Source organism: Hyperolius riggenbachi, chromosome 3, assembly GCF_040937935.1.
Source record: "Hyperolius riggenbachi isolate aHypRig1 chromosome 3, aHypRig1.pri, whole genome shotgun sequence".
In the NCBI taxonomy this organism is placed as follows: Eukaryota; Metazoa; Chordata; class Amphibia; order Anura; family Hyperoliidae; genus Hyperolius; species Hyperolius riggenbachi.
The window spans coordinates 420675126-420698495 of NC_090648.1; the positions used below are offsets into that span (position 1 = coordinate 420675126).

Consider the following 23370-nt stretch of genomic DNA (forward strand, 5'->3'; position numbering starts at 1 on the left):
GGGAAAGGGAGCATCTAAGGGCTCTGTTGTTCCACAGGGCTAAAAATATGGCACTAATGGTGGCCATATATGGTACAATAAAAACGTTCGATTATCCCGTTTATTCGATCTAAATGATCGAATTGAATGAAAGTTGAAAAAAAAAATTTCGATCAAGAAATTTGAACGATTATCTGTTTTTTTCGAGAAAAATCAGATTGGACATGCTGGAAAAATCTTTATATTCGATCTAACGGAATAATCGAACGAAATTATCTAATTGAAAAAAATGAAAAAATTTTACCATGTATGGCCACCTTTAGATACAGCTGCAAATTATGATTTGCTGATGCAAATTCTGAAACATCTGGGCTTTGGGATTTGCATATGTGCTCCCGCCCATATGTGATCACGCATGGACCTGCCCTTTTGTCACACATTAGGGGAGGGAACAGGTTGTTGAATACAGTCATGAGGTAGTGCAAGATTTGAGATCTGCAGTGCCAGAGCAGTAGTTCTCTACTAAAAAACCTTTAGCAACATGTTATGATGATGGCTTTGTATTTCAGTAGTTACATTACGCCGCTTGAATAATACTGATTTTAAGGTAGAAAGCTCCTCATCCAATCTGAATGATCCCAGTGATACCCTTGGATCTGGGACCATTATAGTAAGGCAAGTAGGTAGTCTTTATTTTTGCAGGAACAAAGGTCATTTAAATGAGGTGTACTATACAGTAAGAATACTTAACACTTAAATTTTATTAGCATACTTAACATTACTTTTTTTTTTTCCATTTTAAAAGTATTAGATACATTATGGTATGGTTACCGCCTGTAATTATGCCTTGGCAATCAGATATTAATTAGAAAGCACTGATAAGTGATAATTACAGGGGTGCTACCGTTCTATTTAATGATTTTAATGTATCAAGACCAAACTAGTAATGGTCTTGTAATTATAAAAATGCATGATAGCTGGCATGCAACACTTGGCATTCACCCTAGTGACAAATTGTTAAAGTGTGGACGTTATAAAAAAATACTTACCTGACCTAAATAGCAGCAGGTCATTTCATCTATTTAAAAGCAAGACATTTTTAATACTCTGCTGCTGATATAACTTCATCTAATTAAAGATTGTGTTTCTCTATGCAATACACACCTACAAACACATGTAGACTGAGTCCAACATAAATCATATCCTTTTACTGATTTGGTAATAGACTATTAGCTTAGGTCATGCCCTTATCAATATTGTCAACTTTCTATTTTTAAATGACATGAGCAAGGTTCCTCCCCTTGTCTGCTGATAGGACAGTGCAGATTACCAGTTCACTGGAAAGGCTAGTATCTCAATCTCACACTAACAGAATGGCAATACGCAGAAGAGCTTTCCCAATTCCAATCCATATTTACAGCTGCTCATGGATAACACACCGATATCGAAACAGAAACCTATACTTTGGCAGACATAACATCCATGTGATCATACATTGTGTATTACTTAATGTGCACCTGTAGAAACATGCAGCACGGTAAAATAAATATGCAGGTATAGTACCAACTCTACACATTTGCTTTCAGTCTTTTTTTCACAGTAAGGGTTAATTACTGGTGCTATAAATAACAGTATATCTGCAGCTAGATGAGGTCAGACTGCAGTGCAACCCTCCATGATACCTGGTAAAAAGGTAGTAAAATTGTATGTGGCTCTGACAAACATGACAGCAAGGGAGAGGAGAAAAGCCCAATAGGTTATTATAACTCTGTATGGGAGCTTACTAAACAATAATAAATAGAGCAGGATTGGAAATGTAATCTTCAAACTTAGAATTTTAACCCTTAAAGCCAAAAGAATATGAGACTACAGGTTAATCATCAGGCTAATTTCACTTTGAGATTTTAAACAATATTTTATATTTTTGTAGCGTACACTGATAAACATCCTGTTCTTAATCAAGTTTGTTGATGAACATAAATAAAACATGAAGGAGCTGTTTAGAGAAATAAAGTACTGTAGATTTCAGCCATTAATTAAAATAAGAATTCTAATTGAAAGCTCCAGTTTTCTTTGTGCGGTCTAGGTAAATCAGCAGCACAGTATGGTGAGAATGAAATAGAGCGCACGGGACATTAAGGCGTATTCGGGAGATACCATTGCCAATTTCCTTCTAAAAAGCTAGTTGTCACACGGTCATGCAGATTTTCTAGTTATAATTGTTGTCTCACACCTATAACAAATACGCAGGTTAGATATCTGTGGACATTTAGAACACTTTATTTGCACTACCTGTTCCAAGAGTGCGATATACAAAGTATTATATTAGGATCGGCACTACAGGCAGAAAACTAGTATTCAGAAGCTGGTCAGAAATGACCTCCACATTTCTATTGTGATAGACATGCTTTAAAGAGAAACCGTCACCAAGGATTGATCTGCAACCCAATCAGTAGCTGATCCCCCATTTCCCATGAGGAATCTTTTCCATTTCTCAAACTGATCATCAGGGGGCACTGTATGGCTGATATTGTGTTGAAATCCCTCCCACAGTGTGATGTCAGGACCATGGTGCTGACATCTCACAGTGGGAGCCTCGTTGCATTGTGGGAAATAACAGCTGTTTCCAAATGCCAAAAAAAGCAAGCAGCAGCTACTTCCACTGACATCACATGCCGGCAGTAAATATGTCCCCATATGATAAATGTCAGAATGTAAATCGGGGCGAGGGAAGATTTTACAATGAGCAAACACTGACTAAATCATTTATACGGAATTATTGTAAAAATTTAAACTTTTGTTCATCATGGTGTTTTCACTGGAGTTCCTCTTTATGGCCTGGGGTGCACTTGGCGGTTGTCTAAAAACGCTGCCAAAATCGCTCAACAACTCCAAAAAGCACTTTGTCAAGGAAAGTCGATGGGAAATCACTATAGTGATTGTGATTAGGGCAAATTGCTATCGCTCTGCCTGCAGGATTTTTGGAGCTATTGCACTCTAATGCAAGGTATAGGACTGCTGCAAACTAGCTTTTGAATTGATGTTCAAAAGCAGTTTTGCAGCAATTTTGTGTGCTGCGATTGTGCTTATAATAAAGTTTGTTACATGCCAGGTCTCCCAGTTTCCATGTACGCTAGCTCCTGGAGCATAACCCCGCCCCTTTGCACAGAGATGCAGTGACATTTAGTGCAAGGGGGCAGGGCAACGCTGCGCATGCTGATGGACACAGACACCTGGCATGTAACTAAAACGTTATTCAAAAGATTGGAATGCACAGTTCCACATGCAAATCACCGCCAAAAATTAGCGCTGCTCTCAGTGGGTCCCTGGCAGCATTGGAGAACAATTTCTGCAGCATTGGTGAATAATTTTTGTTGCAATTAATTCTATTTTCTACAGTGCTGGAAGCAAGGCCGGATTTACATTTTTTCCTCCCCTAGGCCAACTTTCTTGCAGCACCCCTCCTATTCCTTGAGCAGCCTCCGCTTCCCTCCTATTCCATGTACAGCAGCCCACTTCAGTTATATACAGATACCTTGGACAGAAGCTTCCTATTTCCAGGTGTTGCTCCTTATTTGCAAGCTCTTTATTCCATTTGCAGCCTCTTCTTCTGTATGCAGCAATCCCTCTACCATGTCTAGCAGCCCTTTGGCCAGCTACCGCCCAAGGTCCTGGCCTTGGTGGCCTTTCCATAAATGTGGCCTTGGCTGGAAGGAGTTGATTTTTTTAAAGCACACCTGAACTGAGAGGAATATGGCAGCTACCTTATTTATTTTCAAATACCAGTTGCCTGGATGCTGATCCCTTTGGCTGCAGTAGTGTCTGAATCACACACCTGAAACAAGCAAGTGGCTAATCCAGTCAGAAACGCCTGATCTGCATGCTTGTTCACGGTCGGTGACTACAAATATTGAAGGCAGAGGAACAGCAGGACAGCCAGGCAATCTGCATGGTTTAAAAGGAAATGCATATGTCAGCCTCCATATCCATCTCACTTCAGGTGTGCTTTAAAAATTCACTCCTTCCAGCTCTGTAGAAAATGGAATTACTTACAACAGAGATTATTCTCCAGTGATGTCAACGTTCCAGACAAAGGAGCACCAGCATTCATTCTCCAGGGGATTTTAATGAGGCAATCCGGAACATAACAACCTTCCTTATGTATGTAGGTGCTACATTTACTTTACAAAAATAAAAATTACCATTGGAAATGCCATTGAGCGAAGAGGATAATTTGACACGTGTATTTCAACACGTGTACACAAAGATGTATTGAACTCTCGGCCATTCGATTTTGTATCATTGCCATAAGTGTTGATGTACGCAATTGAGAAAAAATGACAATTTGTATAAGGAGCGGTGAGTGATGTGTTACACTTGGCAGAGCCTGAGGAATGAGGATTTGTAGTGTACAAAAGAAGTTAGAAAAAGAAGCTCTATAAAAGATTCAACAAAAAGGATCACAGATAACAATAGCAAGGAAATGTACAGGGATGAATGGGAGCCATTAACTATATTAGAGACCATGGATTTTCAAGGCCTTTTATCCTGAAGGACTGGATAAAAGCGAGGAAAAAAATTGAAATATCCCTAGTTTTCACTTTAAAATGTTCCCTGTGAGCATACTGTCCTTTCTCTTCCCTCATGTCAGTTTCTGAAAAAGCACAATGTTTACTTCTCCACCAACAACATAGAAGAGTTACCATTAAGAGGGTCAGTCCACTCTAATTTCATCTTCTGGTACATGAAAATTTCATTTACTGTATATGGTAGTTCAGCAGATTCTGATGAATACATATTAATCCACTGTTCCCAGAGAACTTATGGAACCACATCCCGCTGTCCCCTTTTCTTCATTTGTTCCTCTTTCAGGACCGATATATAGATCTATGTATATATACAGTATATGAATTAGTCTATGGAAAAATGTGTTTAAGTCTATCTTTCTTAAGGGTCCCATACACTGAACCGAAATTGATCGATCGCAAATCGATTGACCGGCCGATCTCGATCGATTTCAATCTGACATGCTGGAAAATCTAGGTCGATCTGTTGAGATTGCTTATCATTTTGCATTGGACCTAATCGAAATCTGATGGCAAAAAAATGCCATCAGATCGATTTTCAATAGATTCCATACTGAAATATAGTGGAAATCTGTTCCTAGTAAAAAAAATGTTCCTAAACACATCAGATAGATCAGAAATTTATATGATGATCTATCTGCTGCTAATCTAACAAGTGTATGGCCACCTTTACAGTATTTGTATGAGGGAAAATGATGGTCGAAAGGACCAGTGTTTTGAAATATAATATGAATTTGAAAATTACATCTATTGCTTATTAATTTCTTGTAATATGCATGACGAGGGGTTTGGTGGAGATGTGACTAGAGGTGTGGAAGGGGCGTGTCTTTAAGGTGTGCTTCATTCTTACCTCAAAGTTTTTTTCTCATCTCCTCATGAAAGTGAGGAATAGGAGCAAGAGCAGTATAGTCATAGCATCCTTATTGGAACTTAAGAATTAGGTGTGGAATACAGCCTAAGGGTGTTAACCCCTTTTTGATGCCTAATATCTCCACATTAACATGAGGGGGGGGAGGTTAGGGATAAGGTCCGTACACACGCCGGACTGCAGGCAACGACGGGTCTGTCGTCGCCTCCCGCTGGGCGAGTTTTCAGCAGACAGTCCGGCGTGTGTACAGTCTGTCGGTGGACTGATACGGCTGTCTCTGAGCGATCCGCCGTACCATGAAGATGCCACATCTGCCAAATAAGTAGATGGAAACACTGCTGCAATCCTGACAGAGTATCAGTAAGGACTTAGTGCAAATGTTCTTTTGGTTTGGTTTTCTTATAACCATTACCTGCTTCTGGTTTTTGAATTGGGATCTGTCCCAGTATTACCGATGCTCAAGTCTCCACAGGAACACCACCCCCTGTAATACAATTCTAATATAGAGACGGCAAACAACAAGTATAGCAACCTTGGTGTATTGAAGTAAGTCCAGAAAGTGCACAACTAGTTTAGGGCGGAGCCCTTCATCGTGTCATTTTGTTATGACCAACCTGACAGGTGACAGCAGTTAATGTAGCACAAATAGAGGTGTTTTAACCCTACAAAACTAAATGTTAACTTTGATTAAATTAATACTTAAGAAAACAAAAATCTTTTATGACCGGTACCTAGATTTAGTGGTGGAGCATGCATTTACTTACGGGGAGCTGCTTCATAGCCCTCTTTGTCCATATGGAAGTCTCCATCTTCTCTCCGCCTTAGGGGGAGGTTCGCAAAGAAAATTTTCCTAACTTAATGCTCACGTCCCTTTAAAGTGTACCTGAAGGGAAAAAGTGCCCAATTTGTAGAGACTTCCCCCTTCACCTCAGCATTCCAGCTCTGGGACCCCCAAAGCTTGTTGACTGGGCACGGGCTACTTGACAGGCGGTTTGCATTGCATCCTCTGCTTTTTCCACCGAGACAAAGAAGGGGCTGCATACTACTCTGCAGATGCTAGATGTCAAGCAACTGTGCGGTGAGGCTATACTTGTTCTTTTATGGGAGCACCGCCATCAGCTGCAGGAGGTCCCAGTGCTGGAAAGGTGAGTTGGAGTGGAGGTGTATGAGGAGGTATCTAAATTTTTGTCGAAAGTTTTGCACAGGCTTGCAGTGCAGTCAGGTTATAGCAGGGCTGCAATTTGCTGGTTGCAATCGTGTCCTAAAGCAGGAAGTGATCACAGTAAATCAGAGCCTTAGTGGCTTGATTCCACTAGGGGTGATTCGCAGCGTTTCCCCGCATACAAATTTGGATGGGGAATCAAATTCACATGCCTGGGCGTTGGAGTGGAGGTTTGGGGAATGACAACGCATGTGGATCCCCATATTGGTGCATGGCGTGACTAGAAGCATTCGGATGCACACTCCCATCGGGGCAAGTGCTGGCGTCCGTCTCGGAGACAAATGCTGGCAGAAGTTACGGTAGATACAGAGCCTTACAAATCTATCAGCCAGCCAATCTGATCACACTTTCTCCATCATTCTCATAGGTTCTGGTACACACAAACACTAATTATCAATCACCACTTCATTGAAATTAATTTGTCAATTCTTTGAAAGTGAAATTTGAAAAGAAAAAACCTGCAGGGGAAACTTTCATGCTTACTTCTTTCCATGTGCAACTGACAAGAAACTAGAACTACCATCAGTCACTGGCTGGCATACTAGGTCTGACTAATAGGAGCACTCTCTACATTACCTTTCCTGAATGTTAATGAACATGCCGCTAATTAGCATGTGATATCAAACAATTACTCACTTTAATTAAAGCTACATTAGCTTTACTGCGAAAATGGAATGCACTAAAAGTGCCTGGTTTTCCGCCAATGTGATTCATCTTCGTATGATTTGCTGCTGTTTACTACACCAATGAATTGATTAACCTCTACAGTGTGGTGTTTTTCAGTTCATTATGTTGTGAAAATGATCTGAATGACAGAGTGGCAGCATCCTGTTTATGGCTTTCCATCAGGTGCATCCTATTATTCCAACAGCCTCACCCACCCTCATTCCAAACTATCCAACATCAGCACCACAAGCTAGCTATACAGAGATGAAACTGTACTCTTCCTTCACTTGTACATCAATATTCCCAGACTACCCATCAATACATCAGTACACTAGTCAGCAATTTTAATATCTCTCTCAGATATGATTGAAGTGATTGTATTACTGTCAGGATGAGAAGCTCATCTCTCAATGTAACTTATTTCCACATGCAACCTAATGAAATGCGAGATGTGGAGGAAAAAAGACTTTGTATTCATCCTTGTAATTAGACTCGTGGATTAATAGTTAGGTAATGATGAAAGCTGACCGACTGCTGTTAGCACTTGGTATTCATATGTGCTCAGTGACCTCAACAAATGATGGCGAGGTCATGCAAATGTTTACAGATTTATGCAAACTGCTTGGTCCCCAATCTGATTCCCTTTACTGCTAAAAGCTAAGTAAATTATCTGCCCATTCCATGATTCATTTGGAGCCGCTTCCAGCTGGTTATAGCCTATTTAAATTGATGGATTTCAAAAGACCCCGCTTGGCAAATGCTGCATACAAGACATTGACAGGCAAGGCTTGTCTTCATACGAGCCCAGGTTTCCTACCTTGTAAATCCACTCTCGCTGGTCTGACATGGCGTGAAAGGAAAAGTCAAATGCAAGTATTAAGCCGGATCCATGATGCATTACCACGGCTATTTGTAGGCAGTATGAAGAAATGAGAATCTTAAATACACAGTTAAAGCATAAACACCGGACACTGATAGTAAAAGCATAAAACGGGATAAACACGGAGCAGCCCTTGTTCGTTTTACTGGGATTTATTTCTGAAACATTACTGATGAGGCAAGAACAGTGAAGGATAATAGGAAGATGTTACAAAGAATTAAAGGCCGGAAACTTTGGAATGGACAATATGCCATAATAGGGAAAGTGGTAGGTAGGAGGTGCCCAAAAAATAAATTAGATTACAAAGTTGTTGTATGTGGCGTGTAAAGGACTGATTCGACTGACTATCGGGTGCCCAAGAAAATACAAGGTTCAGATCCTACCTTCAATGAGCAGACTAAGCCAGTAAGCTAGTAATCAAAAGTTTTTTTCTTATTTTTATTATGCACTTAGCTGGACACCGTGTTTCACGGTAAAAAATGCTTCCTCAGTTCAATTCTCGCACCTTATTTCACTAAGGGTCTTGCTCTAGCCGCCCATTGGCGCCCCCCTGATATAGGGGTCGCCTCTTGGCTTAGCTCTGAGAGGAACCATGTGAAGCAGTGACCAGCAAAGGCTGAGTGAGGACAGTACTTCCCCGACATGCTCGTCCCAGTGGTTTCCTTCCAGCAACCCCTTCTTGTCAGTATATTTACACATTCGTTACCATAACATTGCGATTTGACAATATTGTACCAGACTGGGCTTCTGGTGTCTGTTATTTTCTTCACAAGTTTAAAGATCACCTATAATAGTTCTTGTACGATACAACAAGCTTGTGCGTGATTAAACACTGGCGGAAAGACATTGGATTAGAATGTGCATACTTTGTATGCGGAGAATGCTAGACAATCTTGGTCCAATTCATCTAGGAAATGAGGTGCTGTAGATTGTTCTAGAGATACCAGTTAAATTTAGAGTAAAATATAAAGTTGGATAGGAAATTCTGATCTAAAGGCAACCGAGCACATAGAATAGTTTTTTTTTTTTTTTTAATAAACCTTCCCATAATGGAGGTCTGTAATTTAGTGTGCTGTTGTGGTGGTTGGGGTAAGTGTCATTACTTACCTATGAAGTGCTACTGTCCTGGCCCTCCATCCATATCCTATTCACCATTTTGTTCAGGGAGAAACCACAGATGCCACATTTTTTAACTTCCCATCGTCCAGCGCAATGTGTGATGGAAGATGTAGCCCATGGATGCGAGATCATCTCTGTACTTGCATCCACAGACTATCTCCCAACATGCATTGCAGCAGGTGCAATTTCCCTGGAAAGTTGAACACATCGAAGCTGCAGTCTCATGTGGATGATGACCTGTCATGTCTGAGCATGACTGTTTTCAGATGTGACTCAGTAAGGGGAGTCGCCATTCTCCCACCCATGCTGAGCACTAGTAAGCTACTGGCCAGGGCACGGGAACAACTAACAGGCAGCGTGGTCACTGCATTTAGCCTCCCCGTGAGAGAGGCCTTCTGCATTTGTGCATGTCCAAATAATATCAAAGTTGTATATTTTATGTCTGCATGTTTTACAATAAATATATTTAAAATACCTGGCTGGCTGATTCTTCTAGATTCAATTCCTGTTAAGATGACAGTGTAATTTTATTGAAAAGATAGGTGTGCAAACTTATCCACTTATGCTATCATTACCCACATATAAAAATGGAAGGATCTGGGAGAAGGGAGAAGGCAGCAGCCAGCACTTCCCTGTGTGTGCAGATCACCTAAACCCCCTCCATCCCCTCCCTCTTATCAAAGATGATCTCTTTGTGGCCAGTACTGGAGCACTACAGGTGCAGTGGCGTAGCAATAGAGGGTGCAGAGGTAGTGACCGCATCTGCACCCTTGGGCCAGAGGGGCCCCGTCGGGCCCTCCCTCAACCACAAAATTAGCTCTCTATTGGTCCTATGCTGGTAATAATCACTTCTATAGATGCTTTTATTAGTAGTAATCATTAACTGTTCCCCATCCCCTTCTTGCACCTCTGACTGTCCTTGTCAGGTTTTGGTGCACCGCATCAATTGTTATGTATATAGTGCTTGGGCCCCTAGCTCCTTAGCTACGCCACTGTACAGGTGGGCAGTCATCTTTCTGTCCCAGCTCAGTATGTAAAAATCATTTAAATCAGACCTGAACTCAGAACTTCATCTCTGCTCTAAAAGATAAGCAACAACATAATAACCTTTAAAGAAAAACATTTCTTTGTTACAGCTGATATAAATCCTGCATTAAATCTGCATTGTGTCAACTTCCTGCTTTCATGGAAGCACACACAGGGTTAACATCCCGTGTTTTCCAGTTAGCTCTGTGCTGAGGCACCCAACTGACACAGCTGAGGGATCAAATTACAACTTGTGCTTAGTCACAGATGAGGGGGAATTAGACAGGCTAAACTCTTTAAATGCATACAGGGTGCATATCTCTGTTTTCCTTCTGTCCTGTGCAAGAGTTCAGGTCCACTTTAACCCTTTCCGCATCTTTCCTGGTGTCTTTATAAAAGAACTAAATAAAAGAGCAGTTAGAAATGATTTTGTATTGTAGGCAGAGCAAGGTCATGAGAGGGGACACGTGGCTTTTTATGAACGTGAATGGTTAAATACTTTATTAAACACTGAGCAGGGCCACAAAGAGGTAATGACAGCACAGGGAGCGGGGTGGGTGTATGGTGTGGTTGACTGCTCTGTGCTGGGAAAAGGGCTCCCTCCCAACCCTGTTGGAAACCGGAAGCTAAAAGACCAAATTAGGAGCAAACCAGGCTGGTATTTTACATACACAGAAAGTACAGGCATGCAATATACAACACTTAGGAAAGAAGTGGAGTTAGACAATGCCAGTTTCAGAAATTCACTGCTCGCTAAAGATTGAAAGAAATATGTTATCATTAAGGGGCACATTCATCATTACCCACAAATAAGGATTTTGATCTCTTTGCTGGCCCTAAATCTGTTGCTTTTAGATATTGCCCTGGCAAAAGGTAACTTATTGCACAATGCTTGCAGTTTCTCTGCTGCCCCTTAAGTAGAGTAACCAATGACACAGTCAGAAAATCCCAGGATTACTGGCCTGTGTCATATTGGGGGAAAGCAGCAAGAGTCTCATCACCTGCAGAATGAACTCGACTGTACTAAGCTTTGCCAACAACAAATGAGCCGGATGATGCCAGCGGGTTCAATTCAATGTTTGGATAGCTTGAAAAATGTAAATGCATTTTAGGTTTTATTTGTTTGTTTTCTTCTTATTTCTTTATATTGGGGCTGACACCAATAGTATTTAAATCCCTTCAAATTTAAAGGGATACTGTAGGGGGGTCTTTGGAAAATGAGTTGAACTTACCTGGGGCTTCTAATGGTCCCCCGCAGACGTCCTGACCCCGCGCAGCCACTCACTGATGCTCCAGCCCCGCCTCCAGTTCACTTCTGGAATCTCTGACTTTAAAGTTGGAAAACCACTGCGCCTGCGTTGCCGTGTCCTCGTTCCCACTGATGTCACCAGGAGCGTACTGCGCAGGCACAGACCATACTGGGACTGTGCAGGACGCTTCTGGTGACGTTAGCGGGAGCGAGGACATGGCAACGCAGGCGCAGTGTTTTTCAGACTTTAAAGTCTGAAATTCCAGAAGTGAACTGGAGGCGGGGCCAGAGCATCGGTGACTGGCTGCGCGGGCACAGGATGTCTGCAGGGGACCATTAGAAGCCTCGGGTAAGTTCAACTCATTTTCCCCCGACCCCCTACAGTATCACTTTAAGAATTTCACCTTAGGGTCTTTATTATTTATATAGGGTTATTTTTACCCATTTGTATTTATAAATGTATACAAAATAGATACATATATAATATGCAGTAGAATTAAATTATTTTAGGATTTGTTTCTCTGTCAGATTAGCTAATTGTAACTATTTGCATACATTAGAACATTGCTTTGGGATAGACTGGTTGTTTTTAGAAGGTGATCACATCCCTCTTTGTCCTGGAACTGCTAACTAGACATTCATTCAAATTTAAAGAACTGTAGGGTGGGGTGGAGGCTTACTTGAAACCTTCATATTGTGCAGTAACTCCTGTTTAGAAACAGTCTTTCTTCTAAAACTAAACCTACCCTAACTGCCTCAACCGTGTTGTAGCCCGGGGTTCTGCCTTAACTTGCAGATGATTGATATATGAAATTTCGAGCTTAAAAACAGTACAACCTGCAGTATTAGGGACAACAAATAATCTAAAACAGAAGCAACAGTAGGTACAGCTAGGCTGGGTGATCACTTAAGTCTTCCAAGTGAAATTTATTTTAACAATGTTAACATTTGTATAGTGCTTTTCTCCTGTTGATTTCAAAGTGCATAAAAGCTGTAGCCAATAAGGGGGCACTGAATAGGCCACCCTGGAGGTTGAGGGTGTCTTGCCCAAGGACTCCTTGCTGAATAAGTAACTGGCTGCAGAAAGGTGACAATCCAGCTTAATTCTATACACAATTTAGATTATTTCCAAAGACAAAGTATGTTTTTAAATTAACATGTTCATTTATAGACATACAGAAGCAGGTTGATGTGGTTGAAAAGTTAATGGAAATCATTAAATTAAATACCTGATGCAATTAATACACTAAACTCCTCGGCTGACATTTAAAAACCATTAGCACACAGAGGGAAGCAGCATCAAGCATGCTGTATAACAGATGAACACAGATGCGTCAGTGTAAGCACAGTGACTCTTATAAGGAATCTTACAATCTACCTCCAAGAATATTTTTCCCACAACCTTTCCTCCAGCCTCCAAATATAGTGACAACGTTTGCTAAAAAGACAGGGCTAGAGCCTGTTCCTGCACGCTTCAACGGCCTGGCAATTGAGATCACAATCCTGTCCTTTGTAGTTCTACATATGCTTGAACGTGTGGCAGTCCAGACCAGGGGCGCAACAATAGCCATCACAGGATGAGGGGGGGGGGAGGGGTCCTGTACAGAGCGGCAACTGAGCATTATACATTACCAGTTTACAAGTGGCATGCCGTTAGCCAATCACCATGCAGCTTTTGTAACCGTTACATGGCATGGTGCTGAAGCCACATGATTATTGGCTGGCTGCACAGCACTTGCAAACTGAAGAGGAAGTGAAAAAGGGACTTGTATTGCTGCTTGGAGCAGATAAATATATAACGCTGCTCTACCACTCTGCATTATGTACAGTACCACCCTCCCCAGCACCCCCCTTCCCCGTGACAGAGGTTGACAGTGTAAAATACATAGCTGAAAGTTTGATGATTGGAGTTTGATTTCAGTTGCTGTTCAAACTTGCCCAATTTGATTCACATTGATTTGAGACACTTATTTTCTTAGGATATGTAGTGGAGAACCGCGCCACTTAAATTATCAGCTGCTCCAGTGGACTAGGTGTTCCTCCAACACCCTAAATACCAAAAGATTAATTATATAAAATGTCCACAGCGCTATAGATTATATAAACCAATTTTATTGTTTTGCAATAAAAATCAATGGTACCAAAAAGACCTTAAACTAAAATAGCACCTGTCCCCACTTATTTTCTTAACTATGTCCTGGTGCCCTCGGGTGGCTAAACTGCTCGTTTGTCAAGCAGTTCAACCACCAGGGCTGTGAAGTTTTTAGGTACCTGGAGTCGGAGTCGGGAAAAAATGCACCAGCTCTGACTCCTAATGAATTTAAACTGTAATTAAAATAGGAAATATCATAAAATGTTCTATTTCTCAGAAAAGTCATCATAAATTATATATACAGTAATAGCTGTGCTTAGTCCACAAAAATGAAATAAACCAATCAAAAATAGTTACTTGTGCTGCTTCAATAAAGCAGTCCCCGTATTTTTGAAATCGGATATACATATCCGATTGTGACTGCATACCGTATATACTCGAGTATAAGCCAAGTTTTTGAGACCGAAAAAGTGGTCCAAAAGTGGGGGCCTCGGCTTATCCTAGTCATTTTTTTTAGTGAGCCCCCCCCCCCCCCCCCCCCCGAAGTGTAGCAGCCACCACAATCAATAGTTAGGCTGAGCGGTGACAGCTGCGTGTCCCCTGCAGTCGAGTGGAGTGAGTTCTGCAGCAGTTGAGTGTGTCCATCCGTACAACTCCCCCTGCCTCCTGCTTGGTTCTTCCGGTAGCTCCCGATGTCTGCGTACAGCTGCTGCTCCTATTTCCAGAAAGTAGTCACCACACTGACAACACTGTGACATGCCGAATACAGCTTATATCCAGTGCGTCTTGCCGTTCCGATTTCCTCTTCCACTACCACACGACATCCATCTCTCTATTTTCAGCATTCAGCAAATCTGTTCTCATGGTGACCGGCCCGCCTACTCACTGATGTATGTGGAAGAGGGAGATTGGAGCGGCGAGACATGCGCTGGATGTGAGCTGTATTCAGCATGTCCCAGCACTGTAAGTGTGGTCACTACTAGCTGCAAATAGGAGCGGTGGCTGTACACAGACTTGGGGAGCTATCAGAAGGACCGAGCAGGAGGCAAGGGGAGTTGTATGGATGGACACACTTAACTAGAACCGGCAGCTGTACGCGAATGGGAGTCCACTGAACTTTACGGTACCCTGCCTTTACCAGCCAGTGACTGAACACAGTTGAAAGCGACAGACTGGTAAGACAGAACAACCTGTATCCTCTTTTGTCCTGGCCTATAACATGAATATGTAGGCAATGGTTTCTGTTTTAAAGCCAATGGGTACCAATTTAAAAATAAAAAAGTCAGTTACTCACCTAAGGAGAGGGAAGGCTCGGTCCTAATGAGCCTTCCCTCTCCTCTCCCGGTGCCCTCGGTGCTGCGCTGGCTCCCCCGTTCGCCTCCGCCGCAGGGACTTCGGAGGTCTTCGGGAGCACTCTGGCTTCCGAAGACGGGCCGCTCCATACTACGTACGCGCGAGTGCGTCATAGAGTGCGCTTGCGCATGCGTACTATGGAGTGGCCCCGTCCTCGGGAGCCCGAGTGCTCCCGAAGGCTTCCGAAACATCCCTTCGGCAGCAGAAGTGGCAGTATTTGACCGAACTGGTCAAATACTGCTATGGGGGATCATGCACAGGACCGGTCACCGGGAGAAGAGAGGGAAGGCTCATTAGGACCGAGCCTTCCCTCTCCTTAGGTGAGTATCTGACTTTTTTATTTTTAAATGGGTAAACATTCACTTTAAAGAAGTACTGGCTGCCAAGTTGCACAGCTGTGTAACACTGCTCTGAGCGGCAGGAATCACTGTTGTTGGGCTTACATTTCCCTTGGCAGCTTTTTGTAAGTGTGCAGGTGCATACTATAGCTGCTTTTCTCCATGCAGACCCTCCATGTGGTCACAGTTTCTGCGAGCCCTGTTGCCATGCCAACCCTCGCTGCTAACCAATAGTCCGCTTGCATACATACAGCAAGCATAGCGCAGCTGATCCATATTGATCTGCACTTGTCCTCCTTGTCCGCCTGTCACAATGTTTACCTGTTACCACCAGTGTTACCACCTGCAGAGACCTTCCATGCAGATTTCATGTCTTCTGGGTGTCCCTCGGCTTATAGTCGAGTCAATATGTTTTTCAGGTAAAAGTTGGGGGGTCGGCTTATACTCAAGTATATACGGTATATGATGTGTACACAGGAATCTTTTATATATAATAAATAACATCTATGCTGTAAGAATAAAGCCTGATGTGTAGCTGTGTCACACAAATATGGTCAATGAGATGCAAATAATTTTGCGTTGATGCTGGTTTATGCAAATTTATGGACTCCTTTTGCTCATGAAATCAAATAATTTGATATGTTGTTAAAATTTGGTTTGGTAACTATGAATTAAAGGGTACCTGAGACGGATGAAAAGAAAAGTTTTATACATACCTAGGGTTTCCTCCAGCTCCCTTCAGGCTAATGAGTCCCTCACTGTCCTCTTCCACCACCTGGATCTTCTGCTAGGAGTCCCGGTAATTCAGCCAGTCAGCGCCACTTCCACAGCCAGGAGCATTCTGCATCTGCGCAATAGTGCTGCGCAGGTGTAGTAGGTTCCTGTCGGCGGAGTGTGTGCATGTGCACTGCGCCCAACTGGCTCAAGTGCCTGGACCCATAGCAGAAGATCCAGGTGGTGTAGGAGGACAGCGTATGTATAAACTTCCATCTGTCTCAGGTTTACTTTAAGTTACACAGTAGTACTATACTCTACATATGCACTCCCCACAGAGCTGCAGGGAGTCCACTGAGGATGTTGTGCACATTGAACACAGAGGTGTTGTCTATCACCCATAAACCTGGTTCAGATGGTACATGAAGACTGTGTAATAGAGGAAGAATCGCTTCATTCTCCTGCAGAGTACCTGCAAATCACTCTTACATGTACCCACATGTACATTGCCTAGGGCCTGATTAATGTTTTGTTCATGTCTGTACCTTCTACAAGTACTCTTACCAAAGACTAGTTGAAGGCCTCGTTCACATCTATGCAGCGCAAATTGCTGTGCGATTGGAACACAACGCATACGATCGCACGCCATCTGTGCTGCTACCCGTTGCACTGCTGATTCCATCCATTGACGGTGAATGGGTCAGCTCTGCGCTCGCAGGCAGAATGCATGCAGCATTACGCAAGCGCATCATACTGCTGCGCAGCGCATTTGATGTGAACGGCAGAAGGGCTGTCTATACCCTTCTGCCGTTCTTGCTTGTTACCACGTCATACGCGCTTCCAAACGTGTGAAAGCGCATAGGATGTGAACGAGGCCTAAGTCTGATTTAGAGTTAGAATATCAGCTGGATAGCCAGGTAACTGGTATTGTTTAATAGTAAATAAATATGGCAGCCTCCATATCCCTCTCAGTTCAGCTGTCTTTTAAAATTCCTAAGTGTTGGCAGTTAAGAGATGCATTTTATGTTACATACTTTCAATCAACAAGATTGTAATATGCAAATTAGAGGAGTCAGAGTCAAGGAATCTGAGTCAGTAGAATCCTAACCTGAGGGGTCGGAGTCAGAGAATTTTGGTACCGACTCCACAGCCCTGTCAACCACTCAGCTGCTGGCGACAAGGGGCATTCAATGGAAATATCTGGTATCTGTCACGCTTGATATACAACTATGTTACCAGGCGGGCAAAAAAGCATGTCGCATCTGAGCACAGCAACCCTGAGTATAATATTTGCTCAAGTGTGTGTGTGTAGGGAGGGGGGTGTAAAGGCTGCTGGTGGCATAAGGAAGCACTGGGGTGGGTAAAATGGGCACACAGGGACACAAAGAAGAATTAATGGGGGACATAGCTGCACAGGGGCACAAGGCAGCATTAGTGGGCGGGACAAATTAGCCACTGTCAATGGTAATATCGGTTTGTTACTAGAGTTATTTGAAGGTCTCTGCAATTTCTAATATTGACACTGTATAACTTAGCTATGACCATACCTCTTTCTTACAGAACAAATCTGTGGCAAGTATATATACAAACAGTCCAGAAAAGTAACAAAATGAGCTTTACATACCCGGAGCTTCCTCCAACCCCTGGCAGCCGACATATCCCTCGCGGCAGCTCCGGTGACTCCCGGTCCGATTCGTTGTGGATGCCGATCTCGCCAGGTCGGGATCCACTACGCCTGCGACACTGTTAACCACGCTTACCTGCGCAGAAGGCTCCAGACCAAGTGAGCGTGATTTACAGCGGTGCTCGCGCAGTGCCAGGTTGGCATCTGCAACTGAGAGGATCCTAAGTCATTGGAACTGCGGAGAGGGACATGTCGGCTGCCAGGGGCTGGAGGAAGCCCCGGGTAAGTAAAGCTCATTTTGTTACTTTTTCCTGATGTTTCCACTTAAGGACCGCAGTGTTGAACCCCCCTAAAGACCAGGCCATTTTTCACTAAATAGGCCACTGCAGCTTTAAGGCCAAGCTGCAGGGCTGTACAACTCAGCACACAATTGATTCTCCTCCACTTTTCTCCCCACCAACAGAGCTTTCTGTTGGTGGGGTCTGATCACTCCCCCAATGTTTAATTTTTTTTATATAAATATTTATCTGATTATTTTATGAATACATTTTGCCATTTATTTAACTTTTTTTTGCCCAGCCCTCCCTCCCTCCTCCCGCCAGCCAATCACTGTGATCAGCTGTCATAGGAATCAGCCTATGACAGCTGATCACTCCAGTGTCTCCCAGGGGGACAGCCGTGTCACACAGCTGTCCCCAGCACAGCACTGCCTTAGATTGCAGCTCTTTACACTTATTAGACGGCATCTAACAGTCTCCTAGTTTCCCCGTCTAACAGTCTCCTAGCGGCGGTTGCCACTGGGAGACTGATGGCAGAGTGGAGCTTCATCATTCATGCGGAGATGCTCGTGCATCGGCGCGTGCCATCTCATGCAAAACACGCCCTCAGGACTGCACGCCAATCGGCGTTAGGCGGTCCTAGGCTGTCGCCGTGTCCACGCCTCAAGAGGTTAAGTTACGTTTTATAGCTACAAAGTTTGTGTACAAAATATACAGTACTATTTTTATTACTGTTGTATTCAATTTAAAACATATTGAAAACAACCATAACATTGTTTATACTATATACAGTATGTCCAAATCCAGAACTGTCTGAAAGCAAGTCAATTATCAATATTTCATATTTCACAGGATTCAACTTACAGTTCTATTCCGCGAGTTGTAGTGTAAGTTGAAGTTATTTGTAATTAGGGCATCACTTGTATCCCCAAATATTGTATGTATCCAAGTTTAGCTGCTCTGGAAAGAATTCTACCAAATTCTTATCCTGTGTAATAACGGGCTGTATCTCCTTGTGCATGTAAGAGATTATGGGCTTGATTCACTAAGTGTTAGCGCCGTTGTGAAAAGCCCTAAGCTGCTAGTGTGCGCAAACCTACTTTGCGTGCAGCCCCGTGCACTGCGCGTGCAGCGTAGGTGCGCCAATATTAGTGCGCGGTGCGACAATAACATTGCACCTGCTGGCCCGGTGCGACAAAAATGGCGCATCCGCTGCCCCCGAAGAGGCGCATCATAGCGCTGCTCAACGGGCACCCAATGCGCCATTTTCGTCGCACCGGGTGTGACTTTTAAGGGCCAGCAGCGCGCACTATTACCTGCGCTGCGCGTGCAGTGAGCGGTTGTTGTTTCAAATGTGTGGTCGCAAACCATCTAACGCCGTGGTTTGCGCACACTAACACTTAGGGCACACTAACCGGCTTAGCGCCGGTTAGTGAATCAAGCCCCATATGAGCTACCAGTGCAATCAGGGGCGTAGCAATAGGGCTTGCAGAGGTTGCAACTGCATCGGGGCCCTTGGGCCAGAGGGGCCCCGCAGGGTCCTTACTCAACTGCAGTATTACCTCTCTAAAATCACCTGCGCAAAACAGTAGTGCTAAGCAATACTGTTTCGCGCTTTTAAGTGTGAATGGGCCTTTATAGAAAGGGAATTATAGATCAGGATGAACTGAATGTTTGTCTATACTCCATGCTGTATTTTTGGTTTGGGAAAGATGATAGGAATCTGTGACTTGCCGCAATCCCAACATTGCAAGGAATATACTTTACAGTACATTAATTCTACATCGATGATAACAAGCAGCGCATTAACGTGTACCTGAGGCAAACCTCTGGTCAAAAAACAGATACTGACCTAAGAAGGAAACCTCTGGGTCCCGCAGATGCTTCCCATGCCATACCCAGTTACAGTCCGGACCACTTTTTGTGTTGCTTGTTAGATTTCTTATCTTGACCACAGTTCTCATTAAGCACAAGCGCTGCCTAACTGTGCCTGCATGAGTACGCCTGTGCCTGTGCAAAAGCAGCTTTCTGCTACTGCGCAGGTGCAGCTGTACTTGCATGGGTGCAGCACGCCCAAGCTTATCCCTAAAGAGGAGCTTGTTTGCGATCTTCAGGACGATGGGACCCCTCTGCAGGATCCAGAAGCTTCCTTCTTCTTAGGTAAATTTTTGCTGTTTTGACCTGAGATTTGCCTCTGGTTCACTTTAAGTGGTAATTGCTGGTATCATGCAGGAATATAGCAGTGCATTTCACCAGGTCAGCATACCGATGTTGTGAATTTGTGTATTTTCTGGCACTGTGAGGCTGTGAATGTGGGTGGCTAGGTAGAGTGGTGAGAAGATCCTTTATTCTACAGTATTTTTGTTTTAATGAGGGGTTGTCTTTCTGATGTTTTGTCGTCTTACATATATTCGCTAGTAAAGGATGAGCAAGCAGAATTTCAAAAAGCTAGAAATGGGACAAATCTTCAATTTCTTCAAATCAAAAAAGAATCGAACAAATCCTGTGCGATTCAAATTGTGTGATCCATGTAAGAATCGTAGTTTGACTCCGAATATACGATTCTAAGTCTAACTACTGTTCTTACACGCATCACACAATTCTTATGTACAGGATTCACTAGATTAAAAAAAAAAAATCTATAATTTTTGGTATTTGGATTGGAGAAAATGTGGGATTTGACCCATCTCTACAACAAACACTTGTGTCCAAGGGGGCCTCCACAGAAAGGGCTAATTTACCTGTATGCTGTCTTTTTGCTCTGGTGCTTCATGCTGCTCTCCATCCTCCCTTGTTTCATACTGGAAGCTCTGGCTATGAAGCAGGAAGTACAGGGAGAGGAAATCATCCAGGTAAATGAATCCTCTCTGGCCCCCTCCCTGGACACGAGCAGGTGCAGCTTCTTGTCTCGTGAAATTATGCTCACTAATCCAGATTTGTTAGAGTTCATAAACGATTTCTCTCACTAGAAAGCGAAGATGTGATTTTTATGCAATTTACGCATGGCTGCTCTCTGATCTGATAAAACATGACATGGCACTTTTTCTGCTGAACGGATATTGATGTTCTCAGACTGAACCTGTAGGTGTCCAGTCTGGGGTTTCATCATTTTCAGGGCAGAACTATAGATCATGAGTCCATCCAGCAAAACTTTGATAGGTCCTTCCAGTGTTCACAACCCTTTCCCAGTCTCCCCCAGTGTACCCACAAACTGTCCGCCCGACTGCCAGGGTTCTTATAAGTGTGTCCATCATGATCACCCCACCCATAACAAGTACGGCCACCACACCTAATCTATTGGATGGACCCCTGTATGTAGTGGGATGCAAAAGTTTGGGCAACCTTGTTAATCGTCATGATTTTCCTTTATAAATCGTTGGTTGTTACGATAAAAAATGTCAGTTAAATATATCATGTAGGAGACACACACAATGATATCCGAGAAGTGAAATGATTGGATTTACAGAAAGTGCGCAATAATTGTTTAAAATTAGGCAGGTGCATAAATTTGGGCACTGTTGTCATTTTATTAATTCCAAAACCTTTAGAACTAATTATTGGTACTCAAGTTGGCTTTTTAAGCTCGGTGACCCCCGACCTACATACACAGGTGAATCCAAATATGAGAGAGTATTTAAGGGGGTCAATTGTAAATTTCCCTCCTTTAATTTTCTCTGAAGAGTAGCAATATGGGGGTCTGAAAAAACAACGCTCAAATGACCTGACAACAACGATTATAATTTAGGGAAGGATACATAAAGCGGTCTCAGAGATTTCAGCTGTCTGTTTCCACAGGCAGGAACATATTGAGGAAATGGAAGACCACAGACTCAGTTCAAGTTAAAGTGGAATGAAACCTAGCATTTCTTCTTTGCTCTAAATTATTATTTACAGCATATAATACATACGAATATAATTTTTTTGAAGTAAAACAGCATTCAAAGGGTTAAGCACAGGACTAACTTTTTCTCCTGCAGGGAGATTCCACATCCGAACTGGTGATAACCTTATATTGTGTTTACATTCTTCACTTGATACAATTAAGTAAACATTCTCTGACTGTGCAGAAACTTCTGCTAATGAGTCCTGAACTGAAACACTGCTCAGAAATCATTACTGGGTGCATTACAGTAGAATTGCAACAGTTATGAATAAAATGCACTGGCAGCTTTTAGAGTAAATAAACTGAACTTTGGGAACTTCTCATATCTAAATGAATAATAATACTTGTGCACAAAAGCAAATATGATAACTGTATGGGTTACAAAAATTAGTAAAACACATTTTTATTGAATATTATGTCAGAGTTTTATACCGCTTTTAAGGCTCGAAGTGGCAGACCAAGATAATCTCGGATAAATAGAAGCGACAAATGGTTAGAATAGTCAGTCAACCCTCAGACCAGCACCAAAGACCTACAACATCATCTTGCTGCAGATAGTCACTGTGCATCGTTCAACCATTTGGCACAATTTACACAAGGAGATGTATGCCAGAGTGATGCAGAGGAAGCCTTTTCTCTACCCACAGCACAAAAAGAGCCGCTTGAGGTATGCTAAAGCACATTTGGACAAGCCAGCTTCATTTTGGAATAAGGTGCTGTGGACTGATGAAACTAAAATTGAGTTATTTGGGCATAACAAGAGGCGTTATGCATAGAGGAAAAACACAGCATTCCAAGAAAAACACCTGCTACCTACAGTAAAATATGGTGGTGGTCCCATCATGCTGTGGGGCTGTGCGGCCAGTGCAGGGACTGGGAATCTTGTCAAAGTTGAGGGACGCATGGATTCCACTCCGTATCAGCAGATTCTGGAGACCAATGTCCAGGAATCCGTGACAAAGCTGAAGCTGCACCTGCTCAAAATCCACTAAGGCATTCATGCAGAGGAACAAGTACAACATTCTGGAATGGCCATCTCAGTCCCCAGACCTGAATATAATTGAAAATCTGTGGTGTGAGTTAAAGAGAGCTGTTCATGCTCGGAAGCCATCATACCTGAATGAACTAGAGATGTTTTGTAAAGAGGAATGGTCCAAAAAACCTTCAACCAGAATCCAGACTCTCATTGGAACCTACAGGAAGCGTTTAGAGGCTGTAGTTTCTGCAAAAAGGAGCATCTACTATATATTGATTTAATTTATTTTTGTGGTGCCCAAATTTATGCACCTGCCTAATATGGTTAAACAATTATTGCAAACTTTCTGTAAATCAAATAAACTTAATTTCACTTTTCAAATATCACTGTGTGTGTCTCCTATATGATATAATTAACTGACTTTTTATCGTAACAACCAACGATTTACACAGGAAAATCATGACAATTAACAAGGTTGCCCAAACTTTCACATTCCACTGTAGGAGGGAAGAGAGAG

The 23370-nt window shown here is 42.8% G+C and overlaps 2 protein-coding genes across 2 annotated transcripts in view; one reads left to right on the plus strand and one right to left on the minus strand.

Annotated features, from left to right (window-relative positions):
- Nucleotides 1-23370, minus strand: part of PRELID2 (PRELI domain containing 2) — a 182432-nt gene that overhangs the window by 58894 nt on the left and 100168 nt on the right. The window lies entirely within an intron of this gene.
- The window catches only part of SH3RF2 (SH3 domain containing ring finger 2), a 477535-nt gene continuing 472734 nt past the window's right edge, over nucleotides 18570-23370 (plus strand). The window contains exon 1 of the mRNA XM_068277518.1: nucleotides 18570-18664. The gene's annotated coding sequence lies outside the window, so the exon portion shown is untranslated. The remainder of the gene's footprint in view (nucleotides 18665-23370) is intronic.